The sequence below is a fragment of the Ochotona princeps genome, chromosome 27 (genome assembly GCF_030435755.1).
Source record: "Ochotona princeps isolate mOchPri1 chromosome 27, mOchPri1.hap1, whole genome shotgun sequence".
Lineage (NCBI taxonomy): Eukaryota > Metazoa > Chordata > Mammalia > Lagomorpha > Ochotonidae > Ochotona > Ochotona princeps.
The window spans coordinates 1,137,610-1,154,465 of NC_080858.1; the positions used below are offsets into that span (position 1 = coordinate 1,137,610).

General features: G+C 46.4%; 1 non-coding gene across 1 annotated transcript; it reads left to right on the top strand.

The window, feature by feature from the left end:
* The first annotated feature begins 14,018 nt into the window (after nt 1-14,018).
* On the top strand, nt 14,019-14,180 carry LOC118758058 (U1 spliceosomal RNA). Its single transcript, XR_004995513.2, has one exon. It is a non-coding gene; the product is annotated as a U1 spliceosomal RNA (small nuclear RNA).
* The last annotated feature ends 2,676 nt before the right edge of the window (nt 14,181-16,856 follow it).

Here is a 16,856-nt window from a genome sequence, read left to right on the forward strand (position 1 = left end):
TCTCTCACCTGCTGTCTTTCATCTCTCTGTAAATCTTCCTCTCAAATAAAAGTACTTTATCAACAGACAAAGAAAGGAAGGAAGCAGCGCATTTCCAGAGGTTTGAAAAACAGGAATTCTTAGCGCGGTGGAAGGCAAGCAGTGAAGATTGCATGGGACAGCGAGGCGAGAGGCCAGGAACATGGCAGGCTGGCCACACAGCACACACAGCTGTCAGCTGGCCACCACCATCCTACCAAGGCGAGCTAGGAAGCAGCTTGCACATGCTCCACTGCCCACAGCTTAGCCAGTCACTCCTCTGCCTGTGGCCTCAGCCTGGGAATTCCCGAGGCTCTGAGCAAGGTGGGGCTCAGAGCAGGGAAGCCGCACTCGCTCCTCCGACTCCTCAACCCGCAGTGCTGAGCTCTTTGTACAAAGTTACAGACCTCATCTGCGCATACTGTGAGAGTCAGGGCGCACCCTGGAGCAGAGGAAGACTGCTTGCATCCTGGGACTCGGGGAGCTTTAGAACAAACCCAGAACTATGCTCACACATTCTACAGGAGTCAGAGGGTGCCTTTTAGCTTTGGGGTGGGGCCTAGCACCCAAATGCACTCCCACCCTGGAAGATCTGGGTAGTAGTCCACTGCATTCTGCAGTGCCAGGACTGCTAACAGGCAGTTCTATCTCCTGCCAGAGCCACATCTCACGTGTCCCTCCCAGCCCGTCTGCAGGACTGGAGCAGGATATGGTTCCCATTCCCCAGTCCCAGGCCCAACCTGCAGCCCCAGCTGCGCTCACATAGCAACACTTGAGAAAGGGCGCAAACGCATCATACAGCCCAGAGTCACAGCAATTTCTGTGACAAGTTGCAGCATCACATAGGTTTGCCAGTGGAACTAAAGGACACCCTCTCAGATCAGGGCCCTGGCCACCGTGATCCACACTGACTCATGTCAAACTTGGGATTCGAGAGACACGTCCTAGGGAGCCATGTTATCTCAAAGTCTGCCTTCTTTTATAGTGATTTGCTTTTTATTAAAAAGTCAGAGTTACAGAGAGGAAAGGAGAAACAGATAAGCTGATAGATACATGCATAGAGATCTCGCTAGTGGTTTACTCCACAAATGACTACAAAGGCCAGAGCCAGACTGGCATGCTGCTGAAAGCCAGGAGCTTCCTTTGGTTCTCTCACATGTGAGCAGGACCCCCAAGGCCCGGGGCCATCTTTTGCTGCTTCTTAAGCCATCAACAGGGAACTTGATCTGACATGGAGCAGGTAGAATTGCTCACCTGAGAATCCATGCTCATATGGGAAGTCTGCATTACAGGCAGACACTTAGCCTGATAAAACAAAGCATCAACCCCTCAAAATGAAACTTACACCATGAACTGCAGCAGACTGAGCCAGTTTGTCATGTGTAGACTCAATGACATTGACTAAAATAGACCAGTTACTCAGAGATGCACTTCTGGGCTCACAGGCAACCAACTCCAAAGCAACAGCCAGGAGCTACGCTGCACTTCAGCTAAGCCAGAAAACTCTCTTCCGGTAGAAACTACTCCAGAAACAACAAGGGATTCTTACACTAGATGTGCACAAGTCATTGAAGAAACCTGAAGGACGTGAAGAAGCAAGCTAGCAGGAAGTTTCCAAAGCAACAACCATTCCTGAGAGTTAGACCCTGGTCTGTGGGAAACTATGGAAGGCCAGCAATAGACTTCAAGATGGTGGTTGTAAGGAAACTCAATGCTGTCTAAGACATTCCACACAGGCAAACATAAAACATGAGGAAATCAATGAGTGACATGAATAATAGTATTTGCAAGCAGAGAAAAGGCATCACGAAGAACCAAACAGAAATGTTGTAGAGGAAACCTTCAGTTAGTGAAATAAAGATATGACTCAGAGTTTTAATATCAGAGCAGACCACGTCAGGCAAAGAATTTCTGATCTGAACAAAATGTTCACGTAGCCTTGGCAAGAATAAACTGAAGTTAATTAAAAAATAATCAATAAAGCTTTATGAAGTTTGATATACATTATGTACTAATGACTAAATAATATTATAGGTATTCCTGAATAAGAAGAGCAGGAAAAACAAAGACGTGAATCCGCTAAATGAAATAACAAACATTTCTCAGATTTCAAAAGAGACATGGACATCCAGAAGCAGGATGCTTAAAGAGCAGCAAGCAGACAACCAGAAAGACCTTTCCAAGGCTTATTCTGGTCAAGCTGTCAAAAGCTGGGTACACAGAATCCTAAAGGCAGTGAGGGGAATATCACATTTTTTTTTCACAAATTTGGTTTTATTTTTAAATGTTTCTTACCTAGGTGAGGGGATTACAGAATGATGCAGGATGGGAAGAGATGGGGGAAAGGTGAGAAAAAACTCTGCCCTCCCTCCTGTGAGCATGGGGAAGGTGCTACACTGCTCCCCGGTGCTGGGTCACATCAGTACCACGGCACAGAAACGGCCCCCTCACTGTGCCTGGGACTTTGATGGGAAGATGGACGGTACGAGGGTGTTTCTTCAGTAGTCTCAGCTGTTCTGAGATTGTGCTGACTTCATGGCACTAGCTACCACTTCCTATCTTTTCCAACTGTCCATGTTTTGTTATGTGCATAGCATTAATGCTGGGTGAAGAATTTGGCTTGTAGCAGAATTCAACCTTCTCTTCCATTATTTTTGAGTGAGGCATTCAAGTTCTTCTGGCTGTCCTTTCAGGGCGCATCCTAGATTGCTGTCCCTACTTACACAGTCAGCCATGGGGGTGACCAAGACCCACATGTGCTCCAAGGCCAGATCAGGTGTCCATGTGACAGTCCCTGAAGTTAGGAAAGAGTGGAGTAGATCCATCAGCCCAATTCCTAAGAGCCCCTAAATGTTGGTCCCCAGATGCAGTCCTTGTGTGTGCCAGTAGATACTATGACCTGGTTGGGATGACCCACAAGAAGCCCAGCTAGGCCCACACTCAGACCCAGTACTCTCTGATGCCATGAGGTACACACCTGGGAGGCCCTTTTCCATGCCTGTCTCCTGATCCAGCTCTTATGCTTGCCAAAGGGAATTGTAGCCTAACCTGGCTTGGCCATGCCCAGCCCCAGCTCATGCTTGCTGGTGGGTGCTGTGCCTCAGTTAGGGCAACTCTCAGCACTCCCAACCAGGACCACACCCAGCTCTGGCCCCACACATGCCAGTCAGTGCTGCAGTCCAGCCCAGTCTGACAAGACCCTTTCCCTGATTTCTATGTGTACCAGCAAGCATTGTGGCTTTGCCCAACCTGTCCCTAGACCCAGTTCTTACTTGTACCAGCTGGTGCTGTGCCATATTTGGGAAGACCTCTGAGGACCTCTAACAAACCCATCCCTTGGCAGGCTTGCATGTTCACCAGTGGGTGCTACACCCTGGCCTGCCTGGTCTCTCCCCAAACCCAACTCTTACTGGCAGGTGCTATGGCATACTCAGAGAGAAATCCCTTGAGGAATACTGCCTGACCTTACCCCCAGACCAAATTCTCACATTATCTGGCAAGTGTTTTAGCCTAGCCCTGCCCAGCCAGCCTGAAGTCCTGACACTCATGTGTATCAGGAGGTGCTGCAGCCTAACCTTGCCTGATTTCTCCTTCACCCCACCTGCATGTGTAGTGGCAGGTGCTGCAGCCTAGCAGGGGTGCCTCCAAAGACCCTCCACTAGGTCTGTGTCCAGCCCCAGTTCTTGTACATGCCACTGGAGCCTAGTCCAACATGGCCCACTCCCATGCTTAACACTTGGCTTTGGATTGGCCTGACCCTAGTTGTTGAGGCCATTTGGTGAGTGAATCACAGATGAAACATTGCTCTCTGTCTCCTCTCTGCAACTCTGCCTTTCAAATAAAAATAAAATAAATTTTATTTGTAATAATAACAATAATAATAATAATAAGGAAAAAATAAGGTGTTTCCCATAATAATAATAATAAGGAAAAAATAAGGTGTTTCCCATATAAGAGTGAATTCATGACCAGCCTTGCAAGCATTCTAAAATGAGTCCTGCACTGAGAGGAAACCTCACAAAAACAAATGAGCTCTTTAAAAGCAGGTAAAACCCATATCCAATTGAGAACATGTCAGGGGAAGTTCTCCATCAATAATACTTACAATGAATATAAATGAATTAAATTTAAAAACTTTGATTGGCTGAATGGATAAAAGCAAGGCCCCAGTAAAAACTTCAAAAAAATATGCATAGTCTAAAAAGAACAGGCTAGAAAAAAGATATACCTGGCATATGGAAGCCAAATATTAACATGAGTTGATATCCAATAAAACAGGTTCTAAATCAAAAACCATCAAAAGCAGCAAGAAGAACATTGTATTTTGCTAAGAGATTTGGAATAGCAAGAAGATATAATAATCTTAAACAAGTATACATCCAACACAAGACTACCTAGTCATATACAACAAATGCTATCAGCAATAAACAGGATCTGGTGCAATGCCTAAAACCCTTACTTCACAACCACCAGGGTCCCACGGGGTGGCAGTTCACTTCCCATCCAGCTGCTCCACTTCCCATCCAGCTCCCTGCTTGTGGCCTGGGAAAGCAGTCAAGGATGGCCCAAAGCCTTGGGACCCTGCACCCCTGTGTGAGACCCAGAAGTTCCTGGCTCCAGACTTCAGATCGGCTGAGCTCCAGCATTGTGGACACTTGAGGCGTGGGCCAGCAGATAGAAGATCTTTCTCTGTGTATCTTTTTCTCTGTGTAAATCTGCTTTTCCAATATAAACAAGTAAATCTCTAAAAAAAAAAAGAAGTAAAATGAATTATGAAAAAAATATTAAAGCAGAGATAAACATCCATACAATAATATTTGGCAATTTCAACACCTCCTCTCATTCGAGTCAAGTCGGTCAAAGAGAAAGTCAATGAAGACACACCAGTGTTGAAACCCTGAGCAAATGGACATCACAGACTTTTTAAAAAAAGATTTATTTTTATTAGAAAGGCAGATAAAGAGGAGGAGAGACAGAATAGAAGATTCTGTACTCTGGTTCACTCCCTGAGTGGCCACAATGGCTGGAGCTGAGCTGATCAAAAGCTAGGAGCTTCCTCTGGGTCTCCCACACAGGTGCAGGGTACCAAGGCTTTGGGCCATCCTCGACTGCTTTTTATTCGAAAGGCAGGATTACCAAAAGTGAAATCTTTCAACCATTGGTTCGCTCCCCAAATGGTTGCAATGGAGCTGGTCCAGTCAGAAGCCCAGGGCCATGAATTTCTGGGTTTCCCATATAGCTACAGTGGTCCAAGGATTTAGGCCCTCCTCTGTTGCCTTTCCAGGCCATTGGGAAGATGTTGGATTACAAGTGGAGCTGCCGGGTATTGAACTGATGCCCATATGGGATGTTGGTGCAAAGGGGGAGGCTTAGCCTGCTATGGCATGGTACCAGTCCATGGAACATTTTCTAAGAGAAACCATATATTAAGCCATAACTCAAGTTTCAATAAATCTAAAAGTTTGAAATCATATGTATCTTTTCAGACTACAAGGAAATAAAACTAGAAATGAATAGTATAAAAACAGAACATTGATATAGGTGCTAGTTCGAGTCCTGGCTTCTCCACATCCAGTCCAGCTCCCTGCTTACAGGCTGGGGAAGCAGCGAAAGATGCATGAAGTTCTTAACTGCCTGAACTCACATGGGAGACCTGGAAGAAGCTCCTGATTTTGGATTAGTTGAGCTCCAGGCCTTACAGTGATTTGGAGAGTGAACCAACAGATGGAAGATCTCTCTGTGTCTCTGTCTCCCCATCTCTCTATAACTCTGCCTTTTAAATAAAAATAAATACATTTTAAGCAATACTTCCTTTGAAAGAAATGTAAAATATTAAACGAACTCCAATATTTTTAAAACTATTCTGAAATATTGAACAGGTAGGAACTGTGCAAAACTCTTCATGAGGTGAACGTGACTCTGACACTCAAACTAAAGACACAACATAAAAAGAAAACTACACACCAATATACTTGATGGGCACAGATGAAATGGTTATAAATGAAATACTAGTAAGTTGAATCCAAAACCACATCAAAAGCAGGGAATACAAAGATGACTCAGTAGTATTTGCAAATCAACAAATTTCATAAATCATATCAACGGTGTTTGGTCATCCCAATAGAGGCAAAGATAGCACTAGATAAGATTCAACAACCGGACCTGGCTGCATTGGCCTAGTGGCTAAGGTCCTCACCTTGAACACGCCGGGATCCCATATGGGTGCCGGTTCTAATCCCAGCTGCCTTCCTTCCCATCCAGCTCCCTGCTTCTGGCCTGGGAAAGCAGTCAAGTATGGCCCAAGGCTTTGGGACCCTGCACCCGTGTGAGAGACATGGAAGAGGCTCCTGGCTCCTGGCTTCAGAGAGGCACAGCACTGGCTGTTGTGCTCACTTGGGGAATGAATCATCGGACAGAAGATCTTCCTCTCTGTCTCTCTTCCTCTCTGTATATCTGACTTTATAATACAAATAAATAAATCTTTAAAAAGAAAAGATTCAACAACCACTTGGGCTTGGTGCAGTAGCCTAGCGGGTAAAGTGTTTGTCTTGCACTCCTAGGATCCCATATGGGTGCTGATTCATCTCCAGCTCCATCATTTCCCTTCCAGCTCTCTGCCTGTGGCTTGGGAAAGCAGCAGAGGATGGCCCAAAGCTGTGGGATTTTGTAGCTACATGGGAGACCAGGAGGATTCTGGATTCAAACTGGCTCAGCTCCACCTGTTGCAGCTACTTGGGGAGAGAACCAGCTGATGGAAGATCTTTCTCTGTTTCTCCTTCTCTCTGTAAATCTGCCTTTCCAGTATAAATAAATAAATAAATAAATAAATAAATAAATAAATAAATAAGAATAAAAATTCAACAGCCCCTCATGGATAAATATGCTCCACAAAATAGATACAGTACAAACATCTCACAAAATTATAAAAGGCTATTTATGACAAATCAACAGCTGGTATAACGTTGAACTGAACAAAGCTAAAAGGTTGTCCACTCTCACCACTTTGTTCAGTCTGGTACAGGCAGTGTTAGCAAGAGCAGACAGGGAGAGGAAAGCAGTGAAGGGGATCAAAACAAGAGAGGAAGAAGTCTAAATACCCATGTGTGTGGTTGATATGATGCTGTGTACACACCATCCAAAACCTTCACCGAAACACTGTCAGAACCAATGGGCCAATTCAGTAAGGTTTCAGGTTACAAAATAAATATGCAAGACCAGGAGACTTGAAATGTACTGATGATGAAAACAGGGAAAGATAAATGAAAAAAGAACTTCTATTCAAAATGACCACAAAACAATCAAATATTTATCACCAAACTTAGCCAAAGAAGTGAAAGGTCTCTATAGTGAAAATGACCAAACAATGAAACAAAAGAGCAAGAACGCAAACAATAGAAAGCTATAACTTGCTCATTGATGAAAGAAACAGTATCATTAAATGTCTGGACTACCTAAAGAAACCTACAGATTCAATCCAGCTAAATACCAGTGACATTCTCTACAAAATTAGGAAATTCTAGAATTCATATAAAATCCCAAAGATCCAGAATGGCCAAAGAATTCTGACTAAAGATAATCAAGCCACAAGCATCTGAACCCCTGACTTCAATGCATGCTGCAAAGCAACACTCACTTGGACATAAGATTTCTTTATTTGGAAGTCAGAGGTAGAGGGGGAAAGATCTTCTATCCACGGATTCACTCACCAAATGGCTGCAAGAGGCAGGGCTGAACCAGGCTGGAGCCAGCAGCTACATGTGGGTTTCCTACATGGAAAGCAGGTACCCAAATGCTTGGAGCATCTTCTGTTTTCTCAGTCCATTAGCACGGAACCAGTTTGGAAGTGGAGTAGCCGAGACACCAATCACCTGGAATTGCATGTGGTAGCTCTACTGATTACACAACACTGGTCCCAAAATTCAGTAATTAAAATAACACAATACTGACATAGAAAGTGACATGTAGATGAATAGGAAAAAAATAGAGTTCTTAGGGGCAGCATCTTGGCATGGTAGGCTACATATCCATATGTGGTACCAGATCCCATATGGGCATCTGTTCAAGTTGCAGGTATTCCATGTCAGACCCAATTCAGAGATAATGGCCTGGGAAGTTAGCAGAGGATGGCGCAAGTCCTTGAAAACCTGCACCCACACGGGAGACCTAGAGGAAACTCCTGGCTCCTGGCTTTGGATTTGCTCAGCTCAGCTGTTGCAGCCATTTGAGGAGTGAACCAGTAGAACCTATCTCTGTCCCTCCTCTCTACATAACTCTGCCTTTCAAAGACAAATGATTAAACTTTTAAAAGTAGAAATTTCAGAAACAAAATGCACGTATGTAAATCAATAAATGGTACTAGCAAATGTGGATGTTTATGTTGAGAATAACGAAACTAGATCCACACCTCTCAATATACACAAAAATTAACTCAAGATGATTCAAGATCTAGATTTAAGATATGCATTTAATGAAGTTGCTGGAAGAAAACGCAGGGGAAGCACTCTAAGACATTAGTGTAGGTGATAAATTCTTGGATAATACTTTTTTTTTTAGATGTGTTGTAAAGTCAGATATACAGAGAAGAGAAGAGACAGAGAGGAAGATCTTCTGTCCGATGATTTACTCCCCAAGTGAGCACAACAGCCAGAGCTGAGCCAATCCCAAGCCAGGAGCCAGGAGCCAGGAGCTTCTTATGGGTCCCCATGTGGGTGCAGGGTCCCAAAGCTTTGGGCTGTCCTCAACTGGTTTCCCAGGCCACAAGCAAGAAGCTGGATGGGAAGCAGAGTTGCTGAGATTCTTATGGGATTCTGACTCTTGCAAAGTGAAGACTTTAGCCACTAGGCTACCACCCTGGGCCCAGTAAGACTAGACAAATGGGATTGTATCAAACTCAGAAATCTCTGATAACAAAGAAAACAATGGAATGAAGAGACATTGAACACAACATGAAAAGATTTTGTTACCTGACAAAATCATTCATAAGAACATAAAAAAGAGCATATAAAAATATATTAAAAATATATCCAGAAAAATAAAAGCAACTCAGAAAATTCAACTGAAACACAATTCCATAGAGAAAGGAGCGAAAGCCCTTAACAATTTCAAAGGAAGGAAAACAATACAATAAAAATAAAAACAGAAAAATGTGTGTATCAATATTGCTGCAACTGTTTTCAATATCGTTGCAGATTTTTGTTTGTCAAACTTCTTATTTTTCCCCTGGGGACATCGGAGCAGGAGTATGGCATGTGAGGGGGAGGGGGAGGGCAGGAGGAGGGTGATGCCCTTCATCCTCTGCCAGCTCAGACCTGTGCCTGGTGCAGATGCCCGGCTGGGCCCTGTCCTGTCCCAGCTGCTGTGGCCATGCTCCAGGGGAAGAGGAGGGGGCCTCCAGTATACCTCCCTGCAGGGGTGGGGATGAAGGCCAGCTGCCTGCAGATCTCCATGCGGGGACTGGACGGGGTTCCACCTGCATACTTCCCCGCAGGGGTAGGGGTCAATGGGGACTGCCTTCTGACCACTCTGAAGGGACAGAGGGCCACCTGCTGGCCTCACAGCCTGACTCCTTCCCTTTCTTGTCACCGCTTATGTGGCACTGTCATTATAAAAAATTTTTTCTTTTTAAAAATTTTTTATTGTTTGTATGATTTATTTTATGTCTGATGATGTTTACATAGTTGAAGGGATACATACCCACGTGGCCCACCAATCAGGTGGGAAGGGTTGAGGAATGGGGTAAATGGACGAGACATTGCTTCAAAAAAATTTTTCAACCTGTGTCTGGGGAAAGTGGGGAGAGAAGGGGACAGGGTCTCTCTCTTCCAGCATCCTAACCACACCAATACCCAGGGATGGGGAACAGGCACTCCATGTCATCCCTGAGTCCCCGATGTATGTTCTGAGGGGAGTGCTTAAGTGGTTCTGGTAGTTGATTACTGTTGATTTCGTTGCTCCAAGGTTAAGGAAATCCCTCTAAAGCCCATTGGCTGTCACACTCCACCCTAGAGTCTCCGCTTACCCAGATACTTGCTGTCAAGGTTTGGCTAAGAGTGTTGTCCGATTTGTTCTGCTCTATCCTCTGGCCTCAATGAACTGCTATGTCCCCATGGGCATCTGGGCATGCCATCCACTGCACAGGCTTCAGCAACCAAGGAGGAACATTCTAATATATGCACTCCACAGTCAGACCACAGATCCTGTGATTTTCCTTGTGGTGGGAGTTTTGAGTCCAGCAGTCCAGCTGCGGGTTCCCCTGGGAAATCTCAGTTGTGACCTCTGACCGGAACTCCTGGATGTGCCAGTTAGTGTGTGGTCCAGCTCAGTCCATCCCCCACATCAGCCTACACACACACTGGTGGTTTAAATTACTCAGTTCCACTCATACACAACCCAATGGATGCTGTGGCCCAGCTTACCCCTCCCACCACACACTTAACCCCCTGTCATACCAACAAGTTCTGCATCCTAGCTGGAACACCTTCCAATAACCCCCACCAGTCTCGCACCCAACCTCGGCTCTTGTGCATGTTGGTATGCGCCAACAGACTGCTCCAGTCTGTCTAACATCCCATTCTGCTGTCATACACAGGAGTGTGTGACGTAGCCTAACTCAATCTGAATGACTGTGCAAAACGCAGCCCATATTCACGCCAATAGGCACCACCGCCTGTTGAGCCAGTCCACCACAAGTCCTGATTCTCATGCTCACCAGTGGGAGCTGCAGCATATCAGAGCAGTGCCCACAGCTTCCCTCCTAGGCCCACTCTCAGGCTCATAATTTGCACTTTCCAGGTGGCACAGCAGTCCAGCCTGATAGGACATGGCCCCAGTTCCAGCATTTACAGCTGAAGTTGTGGCAGAGCCTGACTAGCCGGCACTTACCCTACCTCATGCATGCACCAGTGGTATAGTCGCTTAGCCCAGCTTGGCTTGCCTCCTAACCCAGCTCACATGCAGGCCAATTGGTTTTGTAACCCTGCCCACGTCTCATGCTACCAGCAGGAACATTGGCCCAGCAAGGTTTTCCCCAGACTCCAAGGTCTCAGATGAGGCCCATTCTGGCGTGGTCGACCTCAACTCAGCGTTTGTCCACAGGTACTGCAACCTGGCTCTGCCTGGCCTGTCCCCAGTGCCAGCGCATGCTGGCAGGTGCTGCAGCCCAGTCCAACGCAGCCAGCCCACAGTCCCAGTCATAATGTGAAGTATCTGATGTTGCAGCCCAACCCAGGCTGTCCTGCAGCCCATCCTGGTTCTCACATCTCCCAAAAGGTTTTAGGAACTCTCCCAGCCTGGCCTGCCCTCAGACCTGACCCACATGTATGTCACTGTAACCTAGCCTGATCAGAGATGCTCCCAGCTTCACTTCCTGTGCTCATCACCAGGGACTGCATCCTGACAGAGTTCTCTAAGCTCCTCCTTCAGGCCACCTCCCAGGCACAAACCTTGCACACACTGGTGGATTTAAAAAAAAAAGATTTTATTTATTTATTTATTTATTTATTTATTTATTTATTTATTTATTTATTAGTTGCAAATTCAAATACACAGAGAGGAAGAGAGACAGAGAGGAAGATCTTTCATCCATTGATTCAGCAGGTGTCAAGACCTAGCCCAATCTAGCACACCTTCTGGCTTGTTGTTAGCACCAGCAGGTGCTAGAGCCTGGCTCAGTTTGGTACACCCCAGATCCACTCTACATCCATGCTGAGAGATGGTGCAGCCATGTCCAGCCCCGTTTGTCACCCCCATTCCAGCTCTGGTGCTCACCAGTAGGAATCACAGCACAGCCAGGGATTCTCCTTAGCCTCCTACCAGGAACACTCCCAGCCACAGATCATGAGCATGCCAGGGATTGCTCTGACCCAGCTTGGCATAGGCCATTCCCTGTCTTGGCCTTTGTCATCAGATGCTAATTCTGTTTTCCTGGCCAGCCTCTAGTCTCAACTTACTGATGTGTACTGCATGCTAACGCTGAGCAGCTTGCCCCTATCCCTAACTTTCATGCAAACCATAGCTATGACAGCCTAGCCCGGCATGGCCCGCACTCCAACCTGGCTCCTGCACATGCCAGTGTACTAGTTGGTCCTGACCAGCCTGCTACCCCAAGCCAACCCACACACTTGCCAACAAGTGGAGCAATGTTGCCCAGCCTAACCAACACCCAGGTCTGACTCAAATGCTCACCAGCTAGGGCTATGACTCACCACAAGTGTTCCCCAAGCTCTGCTAACAGGCCCACTCCCGGACCTAGTTTCATACAAGCCAGCAGGTGCTAGACTTTTGTCCAACATAGTCTCCCCACTCGTCTTGGTCATTGTGTATGCTGGTAGATGTGTGGTCTGGCTCACCCCACACCCAATCCTTGGGTGTACCTATAGGCTCTATAGCCTGGACCAGCCAGATCTGTCCCCAACTCCAGTACCTATGAGTGTCAGTGAGTTCTATGATTCTACCTAGCTTGGCCTATTGCCAACCCCTGCTCATGAGCAAAATAGCAGGTATTACAGTCCTACTGGGATGAAACAACATACTCCTCACAGAATCTACCCCCAGACACAGTTCTCTCATGTGCTGATTGGAGTCATGGCCCAGACTAACATGGCCCCATCCCCTCTTCTGACACTCACTGGTGAGTACTGTGGTTGAGCTCTGTCAGGTCAGTGTCCAGTGTACCAGTGTGTGGTGGTTTATACCAATAAGCCCAACTTAGGTCTTCCATGTGGGGTGGGTGCATTGGTTTGTCCCAGAAAGGTCCTCTGGTTTCCTTCCTCCAAACGATCTTAAGTCTTAGCCCCCTCATTCACCTGCAAGTGCAGAAACCTAATTGGTGGGATTTCCCCGGAAGTCATTCCACACCTGTACCATTCTCCCTCACTGGTCCTCCCACCCATACATCCTTCTCTGAGCAACCTACAACCACCCACCCCACACCAATGTCCATGAACACACAAGTCCCCAAGGCCAATCTTCCAGCGGCGTGGCATACCGTTCTGGGACTCTGCCACCTGGCTTAGTCCCATATATACTTGCTTGTGGGTTCCCAGACCCCTACTGCCACCATCGCGGTGTCTGCCCCGGACATACTTGGAAAAAGATACAATAGGCAACCATGCTGGCACATTGGTATAGTTCACACAAATTTGGCATCAACCAGGCTTTTCTCCTGGTAGTAGAACACTTGCCTAGGTACAAGGCAACCTAGGCATTTGCCTACAGCTAGGGTGTCAAACTTCATTTTATGTCCTTGCTAAACCAATTCTTAAGACTAAAACACAGATGCCAGCACCATGACTCAACAGGCCAATCCTCTACCTGCAAGTGTCAGCATCCCTCACGGGTACCAGTTCATGTCCGTGCTGCTCTACTTCCCACCCAGCCCTCAGCTTATGCCCTGGCAAGGCAGTGGAGGACAGCCCAAAGTCATGGGATCCTGCACCCATGTAGGAAATCTGGAAGAGGCTGCTGGCTCTGGCTCAGCACAAGCTGTTGTGGCCATTTGGGAAGTGAATCAGTGGATGGAAGATCTTTGTCTTTCTGTAAACCTGGCTTTCCAATAAAAATAATAAGTAGACTTTCAAGAAGAATGAAATACAACTGAGATCAATGTTCTGGCATAGCAAGTAATGCTTTATGCCTCTTGAAATGCCAGCACTCCATACGGGTGATGATTCATGTCTGTGTTGCTGCTCTTCTGATCTGGCTCGTGCTAATGGCCTGGGAAAGCAGCAGAGGAGGGCCCTAGTTGCTGGACCCCTGTGGGAGACCCAGAAAAAGCTCCTGGAACCTGACCAAGGCCTGACTCACATCTGCCTGTAGTACACATCTGGAGAAAGAACCAGCAGATAGATGAATCTCTCTCTCTCTCTCACTCTCTCACTCTCTCTCTCTCTCTCTCTCTCTCTCTCTCTCTCTCTCCCCCCTCTCCTTCTCCCTCTCCCTCTCTCTTTCTCCCTCGAACTCGTGCAAGTCAATTAATCAATTTCTTTAAAATTTACTTGAAAATACTTACCTGGCAGGGGAGATGCTATGATCATGAAGGTGGCTCTCCCAGGGCGAGGCTCACACATTGCGCTCAGGTGTGCTGAGCCCTGCGATTTCCCCCAAATGTGGGAAACTCACCAGCTTAATTTGTGCTAGTGGAGGACTGCGTTCACACTCCTCCCTATTAAAAAAATATTTTTAAAATAAAAGTAAAAAAAAAATAATGTTATTCTGCTACTTAAAAAAGAAACAGTGTGTTTATTCTTTTATTTTATTTCTTGTCTTTTTGCCTTGTGTCTCAGCACTTCGTCTTCCTGATAATGTGTGGCCCAGGAGGCAGCAGGAGATGGCCCCAGCAATTGCATTCCTGCCACGGCTGTGGGAAACCTAAATGAAGTTCCTAGTTCCTGGAGCTGCAACTTACTGCAGGTACGTGGGGAGTGAACCAGCAGGAAGATCTCTCTGCCTCTCTGTGTGTCTCATCCTGTGTCTCCCTGCCTCCCAAAGAATTCCTTTTCAACATGCAAAATAGCATGTCATCTTTAAAAGAAGTAGAACAAGAAGACATAAAGGGAAAAAAAAAAAGCAAAGATGACCAGGGCAGTAGTGTTAAATAGCAAAAATAACCACTCAAAAAAAAAGTTTTAACAGTGAGTTAAACCCCTTCCTGGGGCACTGGCATCCCATGTTGGCACTGACTACCTGGAATTGTTCCAGGCACAGCAGCAGAGGCTGGTTCAGGTGCTCAGTCAATGCCATCAGTGGATGACCTGGATAAAGTTTTTTGGCTCTGGTGTTTATCTTGGCCCCACCCTGAAGCCATCTGGGGAATGAGCCAACCCATAGCAGACCTCCTGCTCTGTGTGTTTCCTTCTCTCTGTGTAACTCTTGCCTTTCAGAAATGCATAATAAATAGATCTTTAAATTTAAAAAAAAAAACAGAATAACACAACCAAAAGCCAGGAGCTACACAACTTCATCATATTCACAGGGAGAAGTGAGGTATGACTTCGAAAAGCAGTCTTTTCAAAAACAAATTAATAACAACAGTCAAATAAATTAAGTGAGGGATAAAGAGTGCCAAATAAGCTGTGTAATTTTTTAAAAAGATTTATTTATTTATATTAGAAAGGCAGATATACAGAGAGGAGGAGAAACAGAGAGAAAGATCTTCCATCCGATGGTTCACTCCCCAAGTGAGCGCAACGGTTGGTACTGAGCTGATCCGGAGCCAGGAGCCAGGAACTTCTAACTTCTTACAGGTCTCCCACACAGGTGCAGGGTCCCAAAGCTTTGGGCCGTCCTCAACTGCTTTCCCAGGCCACAGGCAGGGAGCTGGATGGGAAGTGGAGCTGCCGGGATTAGAACCGGTGTGCACATGGGATCCCGGCACGTTCAAGGCGAGGACTTTAGCCGCTAGGCTATGCCACTGGGCCCTAAGCTGTGTAATTTTATACCATTTTGGTTTTATTTAAAAATGCACAGGAAAAGAAGCCGGGCTAACAGAGCTGTCACCCTGTGTTCCTTGGGGAACTCCGAAAACATTTTCTTAAAATGTGAAAAAGATAGATCATCGAACATAAATATGGGCAAGATTGGGGGTATTTTTTTCATAATTTCCTTTATTTTGCACAACTGCTGACCGAAATCGTTTCAGTCTCCAGCAGAGAAATAAATATTACTTGAAGACCATAGAGGACTGCTAAAGCTCTGGAGCTCCCCCCAGCTTGGGAGGGAGAGCAGCGGGAAAGGAGGGACATGCCATGACCCTCAGGGTGGAGGTTGCCCCAGCCCTGCAGGATAAGCACCCCACACCGCAACCCTGCTGAACTCCAGGGGAGGGTTGTGGGGGATGGTGCCCTGCCTTGCAGGGACACTGATTGCATTAGGGCCTGGCTCTGTTTTCCTCTAAGTGCATTAGGCTTTTCTTGAACTTGCTCCAGTGGGTCTTGGAAATTCAGCCCAGGAGAATCCTGTGATTTGTTTTCAGGGCTCACTGGAATATGTTTCAGCACATAATAAATACATTTAAGCCTAATCGGATAAGTCACTGAATTAGGTTGTTATCTTGCAATTTGAAAGCTGGACTCTGGCTCTAGAACCTGGGGGAAGGAGGAGTAGGAAAATATGGGGGCAGACACCAAGGTCACCTTCCTTACCCAATGCCAGCCAAAGGCAGATACACTATCTTCCCCAGCTCAGCTGTGAGTCATCTGGTCTACCTCCCTGCCACAAGCCCAACCAGCATCACCTGCTGCTGTCAAGTGTCCACTCTGGAAGAGTGCACATCACACAACTGTGAATTTGTTGCTGCCAAACCCTGGAGGGCAGCGGTCAAGGAGTGAGCACACGAACCCAGCAGACCCGGGTTTAGTGTTTCTGCCACTCACTATCTGTGACAACCTGAGCGTAGCCTCTTTGTGCCTTGGTATGCTCACCTGTTAAATGGGTATAGAAACAGCAAAATCCCCTTTTGGAGGGAGGACACGACATGAGGCCAACAAAGCACTTGGCTCAATGCCTGGCACAGTGACTACTCTGTGCTAGATACTGTTATTGTCTCAGTTACTTGTATGCAGCTGCTATTTATTATTTTTACAGGGTATACAATAGCCCTGTAAGATACAAGCTGCCCGAGAACATTTCCATTTTAATTTGAGCAAATATTAGCAGAAAGCTAGGCTCTGGGAGAGTTGACAGGGACACATTGATGACATGGTCCCTTCTGCAGCTTCATGGGGAAGATGTTAAATTAACATAACAAATACACGGAAAATCTGAAAACTGGGACAGGGGCCACTGTTGTGGAGGCGTGGTGGTGCCGGTATCCCCTATGGGTGCTGGTCAGAGTCCCAGCC